This window comes from Centruroides vittatus, unplaced genomic scaffold (genome assembly GCF_030686945.1).
Source record: "Centruroides vittatus isolate TY-2023 unplaced genomic scaffold, ASM3068694v2 contig_165, whole genome shotgun sequence".
Taxonomy (NCBI): domain Eukaryota; kingdom Metazoa; phylum Arthropoda; class Arachnida; order Scorpiones; family Buthidae; genus Centruroides; species Centruroides vittatus.
The window spans coordinates 946,390-960,103 of NW_027121000.1; the positions used below are offsets into that span (position 1 = coordinate 946,390).

At 33.6% G+C, this 13,714-nt stretch overlaps 1 protein-coding gene and 1 long non-coding RNA gene across 3 annotated transcripts in view; one reads left to right on the forward strand and one right to left on the reverse strand.

Annotated features, from left to right (window-relative positions):
- LOC136968885 (galactoside alpha-(1,2)-fucosyltransferase 2-like) overlaps positions 1 to 13,714 on the forward strand; it is a 32,984-nt gene that overhangs the window by 10,986 nt on the left and 8,284 nt on the right. The gene's annotated exons all lie outside the window — the stretch shown is intronic.
- LOC136968908 (uncharacterized) lies at positions 11,494 to 11,991 on the reverse strand. Its single transcript, XR_010879722.1, has 2 exons — positions 11,900 to 11,991; positions 11,494 to 11,546 (listed from the first exon to the last, which is right to left on the reverse strand). It is a non-coding gene; the product is annotated as an uncharacterized lncRNA (long non-coding RNA).

Genomic DNA, 13,714 nt, shown 5'->3' on the forward strand with positions numbered 1-13,714 from the left:
ATTACAGATTCGCTTGTTTTTAACACCCCAAAATTGATTTTCATTTCTGGACAAGACCAATTGGCATATGCAAAAATCATTGAAAAATGGCCAAAAGAAAGTTATGAACCAACCGAAAAGAGCCCAAAATCCTTTAAAAATCCTGTATTTTTATGCACCCCTAAAGTGCCCAATATCTATAGACCACCAAACATTGGACACACGAAAAAATCGTTGAAAATCACCTAAAATCAAGGAAAGTTACCTTAAAAGCAACCAAAAAACTATACAAAATCTCTTGTTTTTAGACACCCTAAAATGGATTTTTATTTCTGGACCAAGCCAATTGGCGTATGAAAAAATCATCGAAAAACATCCGAAAAAGAAACAAAAATCTTATTCAAATCTCTGTTTTCGACACCCTAAAATAGATTTTTAATTCTCAGACAGGGAATTTGGGCACTTAAAAAAGAACCTAATAAAAAAAAATCATAAAAATTAGTCTTAAAAAGTTATTAAAATTATTGAAAAGGAAGTCAAATTTCCTCATTTTTGATACCACAAAATGGCTTTTCATTGATGGACCAGGATAATAATTGGTAAAACAAAAAAATGTATCAACAGTTTTGTTGTCTGAATATTTCACTGGTTCCAGATGGAACCGCTGCAAAATCAGAAGATCTACCATTACTTTTCAAGACAAAATATTAGTTCTGGACCAGGACAATTAAGCCATTTATAAACCGGGTTAATGTTACCTTAGGCTCCAAGATGGCGGCGCATCCGGTAATCTCGAAACAGACACGCGCGGTACTGATGATAGAGGGAGCTAGCTGATAATATTGTGTAGAGTACCTAGATATCAGAGTAGCGACACACGAGTCATCGCCGCCATGTTCTGTCGACTGTCATCACGTGGTCTATGGGTTTACATTAAGAAATGACGATTTTTTTTAGTTTAATAAAGCATTTTATTCGTAAAAATGCTTTATTAAACTAAAAAATTCGTTATTTCTTAATGTAAACCCATAGACCACGTGATGACAGTCGACAGAACATGGCGGCGATGACTCGTGTGTCGCTACTCTGATATCTAGGTACTCTAATAGTGTGACGAAATATGAAAGTATGTTCAACGTGATGTGAAATGTAATTGTGAACGAATATTCAAATTTGCAAGATTTGACGTTGTAGATGAAAGTTTATCATGGAAATATGCAAATTGACCAGTAGTTAGACGATACTGACAGTGTTGCGTTGTATGTGCAGTGGAATACAGGTACTCCTCACTTTACGACCGAGTTCCGTTCCGACGACTACGTCGTTAAGCGAATTGGTCGATAAGCGAGGAGCTTGCGCCGGGAATATAGGATCGTTGTAAAATTATACAAATTATGCAACAAATTTCAAATTTATTCATAAAAAGACTATTATAGTACTATAAGACTATAATAGTACGCGCAAGCCTATTATAGTACGCTTAGTGCGCATGTCACCATTCGCCACTGATCGACACTCAAGCTGAGAAAGGGAATTCCCCGAATTGCAGGTCGAAACTCGATTGGTCGTAAGTGCGAGTTAAGCAGATAGGTCGTAAAGTGAGGAGTATCTGTATTTGAGTGTTTTTTTTTTTACAATATTTTTTCCAAGAAAGTCAAATAGGTAAATATATTTTTCTTAAACGATAATATTTGAGAATTTGATTTAAATATAATCAAAATTTTTTGTTAATTTTTAACTGTTTTTTTAGTTTTTTGATAATTCTACAAAACTAATTGTCACAGTATTAAGTTCGGATGAAATTTTGGTTAGGTTGTACCACCCGTAAATTCTATCAGCTAATAGAAAGTGAATATTTGAGATTAGGTTTGGAACATGATATTGATAATGCCTTGAAATTTCCTTTAAAATTAGGAATACAACGAACTCAGTCAGTGTGCTACTCGTGTGCCAATACATGTAAATTCTATTATCGAAGTGATAGAAAATCTTGTTTTCTAAGATGTAGTAAATGTGGCAATAAGTATTCAACCTATGAAGGAATATTTAAAAGCAAATTTGGCAATATTTATTGTGGTGGTCTTTTGTCGTTCATTTGGCGCACTCTTTGCCTGGAATGTACGGCAACTGGAATGTATGGCATTTGGCACTATCTGACTCATACATCTGTTTGTTTATATATAAAGAAACCTGGAAAAAGATTCCAAATTTTTGCAAAACAATTGGCTATCCAGGGACTGGAAAAACACCAAAATGGCTTGAACCAGAATCTATTCCGTTTTAAACCGATTTTTTGTTGACATTGAGACATGAATGGGAGCATTGTCTTGTTGAAACTACCATTTATGCCTTCCAATTAATGCACCAAACGTAATCATATTTTTGTCAACAAATACTAAATTAGTTTTATCTTCCCATCCAACCAATTTACCTCCAAAACTACCCCAAATCATTACAGACCCAACCCTTTGTCGCTGGCTTATTTTAACTCTTTCTCTTCTTAAATCATGCCAATAATATGAAAACCCATCAGGGCAATATAAATTAAACTTCTCATCACTAAACATTATTTCTTGCCATTTTTCAGCCCATCCCATCTTGTCTTTAGCCAATTTAAATGCATTGATATGCGTTTGGCAGTTAAAGGTGGTTTCAACTTCATTTTTAAATATTTTACATTGTCATAGTTTTTTAAAGTTCTCCACACAGTTGCATGAGATACATCCAGGGCCGGTTCTAGGGTTTTGATGCGCCCCGGGCAAAACAAAATTTGGCGCCCTTTCATACAAGAATATACAAATTTACTGCAAATTAAAAAAAAGTAAAAAAAGGCAAAAAATCAAAATTACACAATAAAGAACTGTAAAAAATTTATTTATTTAAAGCACGGCAAGTGTTGTTAATGCAAAGTTTACAGAAAGACAAAGTTATTTAACCATTAAGGCGTATGACAGGCGCCAGTGTCACTTTGACTATTCATAATTTTGTTGATATTTGTAATTTATAAATTTGATCTCGTCCATTTTTTGAGTAGATTGTTGTGATACGTGATACTGATTACAAATTATCTTTTCAAAATAAATAAAAATAAACTTTTTAGAGATTAAAAAGCATTTGTCTGCATCAATGTTGTGTGATAAAAGCCATAAAAATTCTTAGGTTTCATTATTTTAATTAGTAAATTTTTGTTTTTGTCTATTAATTTTTTTTTGAGTTATTATGAATTCTGACTATACAAATAGTTTTCTTTGAATAATTGTAATATTATTTATATCTGTTGACAATAATAAAATAATTAGCGTTGTGACCTTTATTTGGTATTATTACAGAAAAAACAATTTATTGCTTGCTAAAAAAGTCGATGTCTCATGAAAAATGATCAATTTTAATTTATAAAATCTAAAAAAATAATGAATGTAAAAAAATATTTTATTTTTATATCGGCGCCTCAAAATTTGGCGCCCCGGGCAGTCGCCCGGCTTGCCCGCCCCTTTATCCGGCGCTGGATACATCTATTGGTATTTCAGCAGCAGCTTGCCTTGTTGACATGTTTTTTTATTTATAAGCTTCAAAACTTCTCTCTCATTCCTGGATGTTAAACATGATATACGTTGAACATATAAAAAATGAATATTTGTGAAAAATAGGCTGCTTTATGAAATGTAAAATAATTAAAATAATGATAAAAATAATTAATATTTTCAGTAATAGTTTCATAATAAATTTTTAAAAAGCAAAATTTATGGTGTTCTTATAATTTTGTAACAGACTGTAGAACCTACCCTATTTTTAGAAATATAAAATAGAGAGGTTGCGGCGCACATATCAGCGCAAAACGTGAACGGCAGACGGTCCGAGCGCCGCCATCTGGCAATTCTAGACGGTCGATAATGGCGTTCGCTTCTTCTAGAATGGCGAGTAGAAAATTAAACTTTTTCAATTTTTTTGTGTTTGGGGTTAAAATTATGACCTATTTTATTAAAATAACGATTATTTAAGCATTTACGAATAACATTGTAAAGAAACAGACGATTTTAATCCAGAAATTATTTAATTATTCAATTTTTTAGCAAGTGATGCAAAGAGTCGATAAAATTTTTATAGCTGTGTTCATAAAATAGCTTATCATAGTTTTCTTTTCAGAATGATCAAGCCAGTTTGCGAAAATCTGGAACAGAAGAGGAATTTACAGAACGTAATCAACTTCTACAAGAAATAAAAGTTAAAATATGAGGTCCAGATAACATCTGAGAAATCACCACCACAAGCCATTGCTGGGCAGCGAGTCAGGGATGCAGCAAGGACATCTTTAAGAGTATCATCTCCTCCTGAGTTTCCATCTGATAAATATAAAAACTTAAAAATTCTTTATATTATAATTATTACAAGAATCGTATAATAATTATACATTTCTAATTATTTTTAGATGAAGATATCAATGTCACAAAAAAAAGAAAACAAAACTTTCTTGTCTCATACAAAGCAAGAAAGACCAAGAGCATCAGTTGAAACAAGAAGACTTAAATAAGATTTAAGACAAGAAGATTTAAATAAAGAACGGCTGAAACTGGAACAAAAGAAATTAGATTTGGAAAAAGCAAAATTTGATTTAGAGAGAAAAGAGAGAGAAGCAAGACTGAAGCAGGATAGAAAGGAAAGAAGAGTGTTTTTAGAAAAATTTGATTTACAGAGAAAAGAAAGAGAAACGTTATTAGAAATACTTTTGAAAACTTTGAATAAAAATTGAAAAAATTCTCTATTTATTTATTGATTACATTCTAAGTATTTGTCCAATTTCAGGGAGAAACAATTAAAATAATCTGATGTTGCACTACTGTATAAGCATGTGTGACAGTTTGTAAGTAGTGCACCAACAATAGACAGTTTACCAACAGGCTGAAGATACAATTTCAAATTTTTTTTAAATCTAGAAAAGCAAATACTTGAATTATTTTCCCAAATACCCATTCCACACACTCTCTTACTGAACTCATCCTGGAATTAAATACTTCTTGCTCGGGTGTTAAGCACTTCGGAATGGTGTAATGAGGTGTTGACGCAAAGGATAACCAGAATCTCCATATAAAACAAATTTCCTCCCGTTCTCAGAACAAGGAATTGCAGCCAAATGCTCTAACAAATTAGATTCTCTTAACATTCCACTGTCACGATGTCTTCCTTCTATTGGTCCAAATAAATTAGCAATCATGCCATCGGGTGTAACCACCGATTGGAATTTCAAACAATGTATAAGTTTATGGCCATCGAATACCCGAATACCATGGCCATCGTCGACCAAAAACACATCAAAGGGTGGTCCCTTTAATGTGTTTTTGGTTGACAAATAGGACGTGTCGTTCCATCTACGAACCCCCCAACAATTTGTCAAAGGAGCACCTTTTGCTGTTATTACTTGGCTAAATAATTTTAATTTTTCTCTTGTTAGTTTTATTTCGTCGATATTCAATAACAATTTGGAATGGCTATTGTAAATGATATTTAGTGTTTCATGCGCAAATCGTGAAAGTTCATTTTTTGATCTCCCCGACAAAACAGAAATATCATCGAGTCTATTAGGATAAACTAATCTTCGTAATAAAATACACAATGCATCAATTCCAAGTGAGCGTGATCCATTTTCACAAATGATTACAGATGGAAGGCGTAAAGCAGAATGCAGATGAAACAAATCGTCTCTTGAAAATCTGTTAATACTTATAAAATTTTTAATTTTATTCCTTTTTTAAGTATTTACTTTAATTTATAAATATATCACTTACCGAAAATAAAACAAGCGATCAGAATCAGTCATTTTATTTAAATTCATTCTTGCTTTTGTCACAGGTAGATCTTTAATGATATGATATAGGCCTAATAAAATGGCTTCATCACTTTCATACTGATCCAACAAGAGTAATACCTCATCACTAGACTACAAATATAATTTTAATTAAATGCTTACTGTGCGAAAATAAAGTGCACACAGCTTAAATAAAGGGAACACAGCCTTAGTGTTTCCGTGGTCACTTCATATTACATTAAAAAATATTAAATAATTTTTAGATTAAATCGTCTGTTTATTTACAATTTTATTCATAAATGCTTAAATAATCGTCATTTTAATAAAATTAGTCATAGTTTTAACTCCGAAAAAAAAATGAAGTTTAACCGATCTTCTACTCACCGTCCTAGACGAAGCCAACGCCATTATCGACCGGCTAGAATTACCGCCATTAGATGGCGACGCTCCGCCGTCAGCCGTTCACGTTTTGGGCTGAATACTCTCAACTTCTATAATATCACATACGTATGGCGCAAGACTGCGGGCGATACTTCGATTGGCTTTCTAGCCGTTGAGAAGCGTGAAAGTAACGTAAACAAACAGAATGGGAAATCCCCAGCTCTGACTGGCGGGGGATTCCCGTGAGAGACCGCGGATTTTAGCGGGAAAATTTGTGTAAATGAAAGAAAACTTTCATTTCTTTGTTCAAGAATTTTGTAAACAATCACCAATAGAAAAAAATTCCTTGCGGAGAAACGGAGCAGAGGTCTCCGTAACTATCAACAGTTAGGTGGGAAAGTTGACACTTGGCTGTCAAGAATTCGCAAGTCATCGTCAACAACCGACTGCTTCCCACTCTAACTCTATAAAAGCTCGCGCAACCGGAACTTTGCGCGCTCGCATAGGAAGTTATTATTGTACTTGTGTCCGTCTCCATGCCCAGGAACGAAGTCCCGTTGGAGAGGACTTACGAGAAACTCTTCCACATCGTCAGCGACCGCCATACATCGAATTATATTGTTCAATCTCACACCAAGAGGTATTTTGTTAGGACCTTTGTAAACTCTCTCCCCTGCAACGGCGTTAGGCTTAACGCATAGCCGTCTTAGTTAGAATCTGTAACTTGCATATAGTTGCATTCAGGCGTATGTTAACCGCATTTACTCTCATAGTATATAGTAGAATAGCCTTGTAACCATATTGTAGTAATCTAGTTAATCAATAAATGTTTTATTTGTTAACCTGTCTCCTGTCAATCAAAGACGCCTGTCGACTTACCGACGCACCTCCCCACTCACTTTTTTTCTTGCCCTCCTAGCCATCCGAAACGACAACGAGATCGGGTTTTGCCAACCCGGGCAGTGTAAGTGGTCAGCGAGGATAATCCCTGATCCTCTGCTTATCTCACACTCACGATAGCAACGCATCGACAGCAAATGTTGCTAGACTAAATAAAAACAAATTTGGTATGTCAATATATTTATCGTTTTATGACAAGTAAAATATTTTGTTGCGTTCACGGCTTTTAAGTAATGCATAAACCTTCGAGGCGCGAGGCCGTAGGCGGTGGCCCACGCCTTAAGCCGCCTCTGATTAGAGGTATTAATCAAATCCGATACTTTGTTCCATAACACTGTAGTAAAGGTGTCTGATAGGTTATCCGGTATCCGGTTTATTAAACGGAGTTTGGTCGAAATTGGTTGGCTCACCTGAGGGATTATATGCACTTATTTGCGATGAATTCAGGCTAGGATTCACATCGTTTATGGATTCTTCATGAAAGTTTTTTCGGAGCTGAAGTTAAAGTCCATTATCATCCTGGAATTTGACGAAGAAGGTTGGTTCTTCTTAATTTCCGGTTTGGCACGATTCGTTGGTGGTCTTCCCCGCTTTGGTCGAGAACGTTGCATATCTATATATGTAATCGAGATGAGTTAATAATAATAATAATAATAATCAGCACAGAGCCCAAACGATTAGGAGTTGAAAGTTGAAATTTGGTACACACTTATGGTACGTCACGAGAACGCACACTAAGAAGGGGCTTTTCGAAATTCCTCCCCACGGGGGAGAGGGACAGGATTAAGGCTTAACACTTCCATCAACAATGGAAGTGTTACGTAACAATGGAATTGTTAAGAGAAAGCGACGTGCAAGACGCAGATGCAGTTTTTTTCGTTTTTGCGGGAAATCAAACATATTTTTAGACCCATCTAAAAATTCTCTAATTAGTCTGGAAACAGGGAGACCCAATTCTTGCATTCTGTGAAAACGGGTAAGCTTGACTATAACGTAATAATCTTAATCTTCGCTATCGTTACTTTTGCCCGAGCAACGCCGGGCCTACCTGCTAGTTTAAGAATAAACTAGTTCTGTCTAGAATCGAATTATCCATATAAAGATTGGATTTTTCCACGAGAAACCTGTAGATTTGGTCTACATAACTAGCCTAAATTTTGCCCATTACGTGTGTGCCTAACACGCGATGCATCGGAGTGATGGATAACTATGCCTCGAACTGTAATAACTGCAACCCGGATAAATTGCTTTTTGCCCTTGTCCCGTGTCGTTCCAATGAAGTCTTAACAGATAATTACGGTTTGTCCGTTTTTTATAATGGTTTTAATTTATATAAATTTCAATCTAATTTTTTTTTTTTTTTTTGTATCGGTCCCTCGGATTTCGGGGACTTTTTTTTATGACGATAGACGATAGTTATAAGACGTCTTATCTGCGGAAATATACGGTAAATAAATGGAGTTTGCGCTTATTATCATCGGTGTGATAAGTCCTTATTATCTACCTCACATTAGTAGATTTTTAATTAAATTAATTTAAATATGTTCAAGGAGTTGAAATGTAGCAAATGTTTTCCTCTTGTAATCATTTGTATTATTTCTCTCGCTTGCTGTGTTTACATATATTTTTCGATTTCTCTAAAAGAACGGAAAATATCGAAAAAATTCCGTACATTTAATGTAATTTCTACTAAAGAATTACTCGTACAAACTTCGCCAATTACATTCATTATTATAAAAAATGATTCCAGAATTACGAAAAATATTAATGATAAAGTAACTCGTTATAAACAAGGTAAGCAATTTGCTTTTAACTTACTTATATTATTATGCTCTCAAATCTTTGAATTCAAATTTCTATTCTATTCTTGTGGCATCCTCTTTTTAGGTTTCAGCTAATATACTGTGAAGTCCACCATTTCCTCCCCAAATTTTTATTATTAATGTGATATATATATATATATATATATATATATATATAAATTGTTATTTATATACTACATTATCTGTATAATTTTAGTTTTAATTACTTTATTTTAATCCTTTTGCTAACAATGTATTTACTTTAATTAATCAGTTAGAAAATGTTTCTTCTGTATTTTAAACTCTGTTTATTTTATATCATTTTTTGTTTTGTCTGGTTGTATTTTTTTTTTTTTTAAAAAGACAACTGTTAGCTATCAGACGGCGCCCAACGCCCTTTAGACCGACATCTCGAAGAGAAGGCGTGTATGTAAATGTGACACCAAAATCGTTTATCTATCAAGTAAAGGTGTAAAGGAATTTCGCCTATTTTTCCAATTTTAGGGACCCCCTTTCCAAATTTTTAGTAATATCGATTTAAAATAATTTAGAGAAACAATTAATTGATAATTTTTTTATTCTAAATTGTTATAAATCTCACAATATGTGAAGGAAAAGATGAGGGGATGCCCGTCGTTTCCCCTTTTTTGATGGCGTTATATTACCGATGATATGCTATCCACATCACGTGAGTAGTAGTGGTTTGGGAAGCTTTGATCACAAAATTAATTTTCTAATTAAAAATCCTAATTAAATTAATTTTATTTTAACAATAAGGCAAAGTTTCTGTATTAATTATTACATGTTTTAATATCCGAGAAAATTAAAACGCGACAACTTAAAATATTATAATAACAATAAAACAAGATTATAATAATTATTTAAATTACCTATTTTTTGAACTATTTGAGTTTAATTAAACACTTGGCTTTATTTATTTCCATCTTTATTTAGTTGATACGTGCCATTTGCACGTTTCGGGCGTAGAGCCCCTCATCAGTCAACATTGTATGCATAGTGAAAATATGTTAATGTTGACTGATGAGGGGCTCTACGCCCGAAACGTGCAAATGGCACGTATCAACTAAATAAAGATGGAAATAAAGCCAAGTGTTTAATTAAACTCAGCTTTGGAGTTCATAGTCCGACAATTACGAAAACGCGGTTTCAAAGAAGAAATAATTATTTAAATTATATTTTTGGTTAGGGTAAAGCAAAAGGTATCCAGCTAAAAAAAGGTCTTAAACTAAATATTAACGAATAGACATAGACATATTTAGATGTTATTTGACACGCTGAATCGATTGGTATTAAAAAAAATTACTTACGATCAACCGTTTAAAAGTTACGAACGATTTTTTATTTCCGGCTACTTGCTTCGTTTAAGAACAACTTTATTAAGAAATACGCAGGAACTCATCGATATTAACAAAACGAATTACTTTAATTCACCATAATACATTCCATCTACGAGAGAAAGCGACATTAAAAATGCTAAAATGGTGTCGTTAGCCCGCGAACGCACGTACACACGACAGCCATTAGGGACAACTGACGCAGGGAAATTTTCCCTGACCGGTGGGGAACATGTCGAGCGTGACGTCACTTCCACAATTCCCTACACACACGTGTGCGGTAACAAAAATACTTGACACGATAAAAAATTATATTTTAGTGTCAAAACAAAAGTAAAAATTTACTAACAAGTTTAATGTTGTTACAAACACGTGTGAAAACTAACGTCTTTAGCTCTTTATCCCAGATATCCGGCTGCTCTGTACTCTACCATCAGAAGTTAACGAAAAGGTCTCCAGCTATAATTGCGTTTTATACTCATTCTTTCCTCACTGTTTCTCGTCTAGGGGTTTAAACAGTGTGCATATAGTACACACTCGTCGTTAAAGCCTTCCTACGCCTTTTATATCTCACTTATACAGCGACGAACGCTTTTACCCTAGATGCTGGCTGCTCTGTACTACGACCATCACAAGTAAAGCAAAAGGTATCCAGCTATAATTGCGTTTTATACGCATTCTTTCCTCACTGTTTCTCGTCTAGGGGTTTAAACAGTGTGCATATAGTACACACTCGTCAGTTAAAGCCTTCCTACGCCTTTTCTATCTCACTTATACAGCGACGAACGCTTTTACCCTAGATGCTGGCTGCTCTGTACTACTAACATTAAAAAGAAGTGACAATTATAAAGTACAAAAATAGTATTACGTTATGTATGAGTGATTTTGTTCTAATGATTTTATAGAATTCGTAAAATTTATTATGAGCAATGTAGTAAACTTAGGTTAATATATTACGAAAATTTTTGCGTTCGAGGCATGCCAACGTTCTGCTCCTTTTTTTTTTATTAATGTGACTGAGTTGTCAGTGAGCGATAGTTGCTATCAGGAAACGTGTAAATACTTTCTTTCACTGAGTAGAGCATAATGTTGACAATAAAAATGAGATAAATATTTTATAATTGCATCTCTTCGAAAATTCACATCTTGTGAAAATATGAATGTTATTTTTCGTTCCGGTTATAATTGATCTGTGTTTTGAAGACTATTTGTTATAGAAAATGCTGGACCAGTGTCCTGCATTTTCTATAACAAATAGTCTATAACAAAGCAGAAATAAGCAAGGTTAGTTCAAAACTAACAAATTCTACACAATTCGATTACTATAATCTTTTATACTTATTCATACCTTTAGTAAATATAATTACGACATACAAAGATAAAAAAACTTTGCTTTTGTCTTTCCTTATCGCCGTTCACTCCATCGGCAGTCCTTAGACGATTCACATAATCTCGGAGACGACCTTTCCTTTGAGGCTACAGCCTCCGCAGAACAAATGTAAAATCAGGTAACAGCGTCATCTGGTGTTATCGCCACATTCATAATATGGAGTGAACGGCGATAAGGAAAGACAAAAGCAAAGTTTTTTTTTTATCTTTGTATGTCGTAATTATATTTTATATTTACTAAATGTAATTAACGCCGGCCACGTACTTTTTATTAATTCTTTACTTATTCATACCGTTTGATTTGAGAACAGTTTCTATTCTTCTACATTGTTAATTCTACTGTCATTTTTTATATTTTGATTTAATTCGTATCACAATTAGACAGTATGTTATCTAATTGTCCAGAAACGGCTGCCGGTGGTCAGTGTTGTTATCCATTCAGCAACTGATAAATCAGTTAATCATTAACTCGGCTCTATTGCATACTTCATAATTTTGAATCACCTAGAGTTAGAAATAACTTGGTTAAATAAGTTAAAATCTACCTTTCATAGTTTATTGTAATGTATTAATAAATTTAAGTGCAGGCTGCACATAATATACAAAAAAAAACCATAAAAACTTTCAAATGAAAACTTATTTACCATAAACATTTTCAGTCTTTCTGGTTCGTAATCAGATGTCATTAGTTTAACAGATAATTACAACTTCTAGTTCTGACAGAATACTACAAAGTTCTTAAACTCTGATATTTTATTATTAAAAATCTAAGTCAGAACCAAAATTTTACACATCAATATTTTCTTTCATTAAATAATCATGTTACATTTTATTATTTCTGTAAAAGTGTACATATTGATATATCTAATAATTTTCAGTAATTTCATTTTATTTCATTTGTTGTAATTTCAGCAAATGATTATCTATACATCTTCAAAAAATGTTTAACAAATTCAATGAAAAACTCTTAATGTTTACGAGAAAGTTGCGAGATCTACATTGAGAATTTCGACGCGCTCTAGTGAGAATTTTGTTACAAAAATATCACACTAAATAAAAGATAAAATTATTGACTTAAAGTTGTCTAAGAAGAAATAAATAAATATTCTTATTTTATCTACAATACAAAACTTGATAATATTTGAATAAATGCAATATGATGAGGACTCCACTAAATATAGTAAATGTTCTGCAATAGATATTCGGCCACTTCGCCTGCTAGATATTCGGCCACCCTCGCCCGATTATGTGAATCATGAGCAGACTAGATCAACGGCGTGTTGTAAAGTACTATTTTTTTTTTTTTTTTTAGTATCTTAGGAAACCGACTATAATTACGGTCGGTAAAACGTCCGTTAACCTAACGGGTACTTTACGCGGATTCGAGATTAGTTTGCCAGGCCTGGGCTTTTAAGCGTGCACCGAAAAATTAGTAATAACAACGATAAATATCAAGTCAAATCAAAAGTTCAAATATATTTAATTAGCAACTAGAACGTACTACGTACAAATATCAATAATTCCAAACAAAATTTATTAACGAAAATCAACAAGTCAACCCGACAATAAACTTAGTACTTAGCTTAACTTAATAATAATTTCCCCTTTGAAATTCGACAATCAAATACTTAGAAACTATGAACAAAATCTCTTACTAATTAAACGTCTATCCGTCACCTCACTATACGAAGAAACTATTTCCTCAATCCTTTCGATATCGTCAAATCGTCAATCGAACTCCTCTTTAACACCTTGGATCGTCCAATTATCAATCTGGACTTCTATCAGAAAATACTTCGCTTTCGAATCTACCTCGCTCTCAACGTCGCCTCGATTTGGAATTCACCTCGGTTTGGAAATCACCTCTCCTCTTCGGTTAACGTACGGGTTTTATACTGTGAGGTGACGTCACACTTGAGCTGGGTTACTCCCCTTATTTACATACTTAGTTGCTAACATTAACTTTGTTCTGGCAGCTTTAGGTTTCCGACAAAGCTTATAAACCGTTTACAAAATATTTATCATAATTTTCTGGGATGTTTAAGACGGTTTATCAAGTATTTCTCTACTAGTAATTGTGGAGACTCCCCCCCACTTTTTTTCTGCGG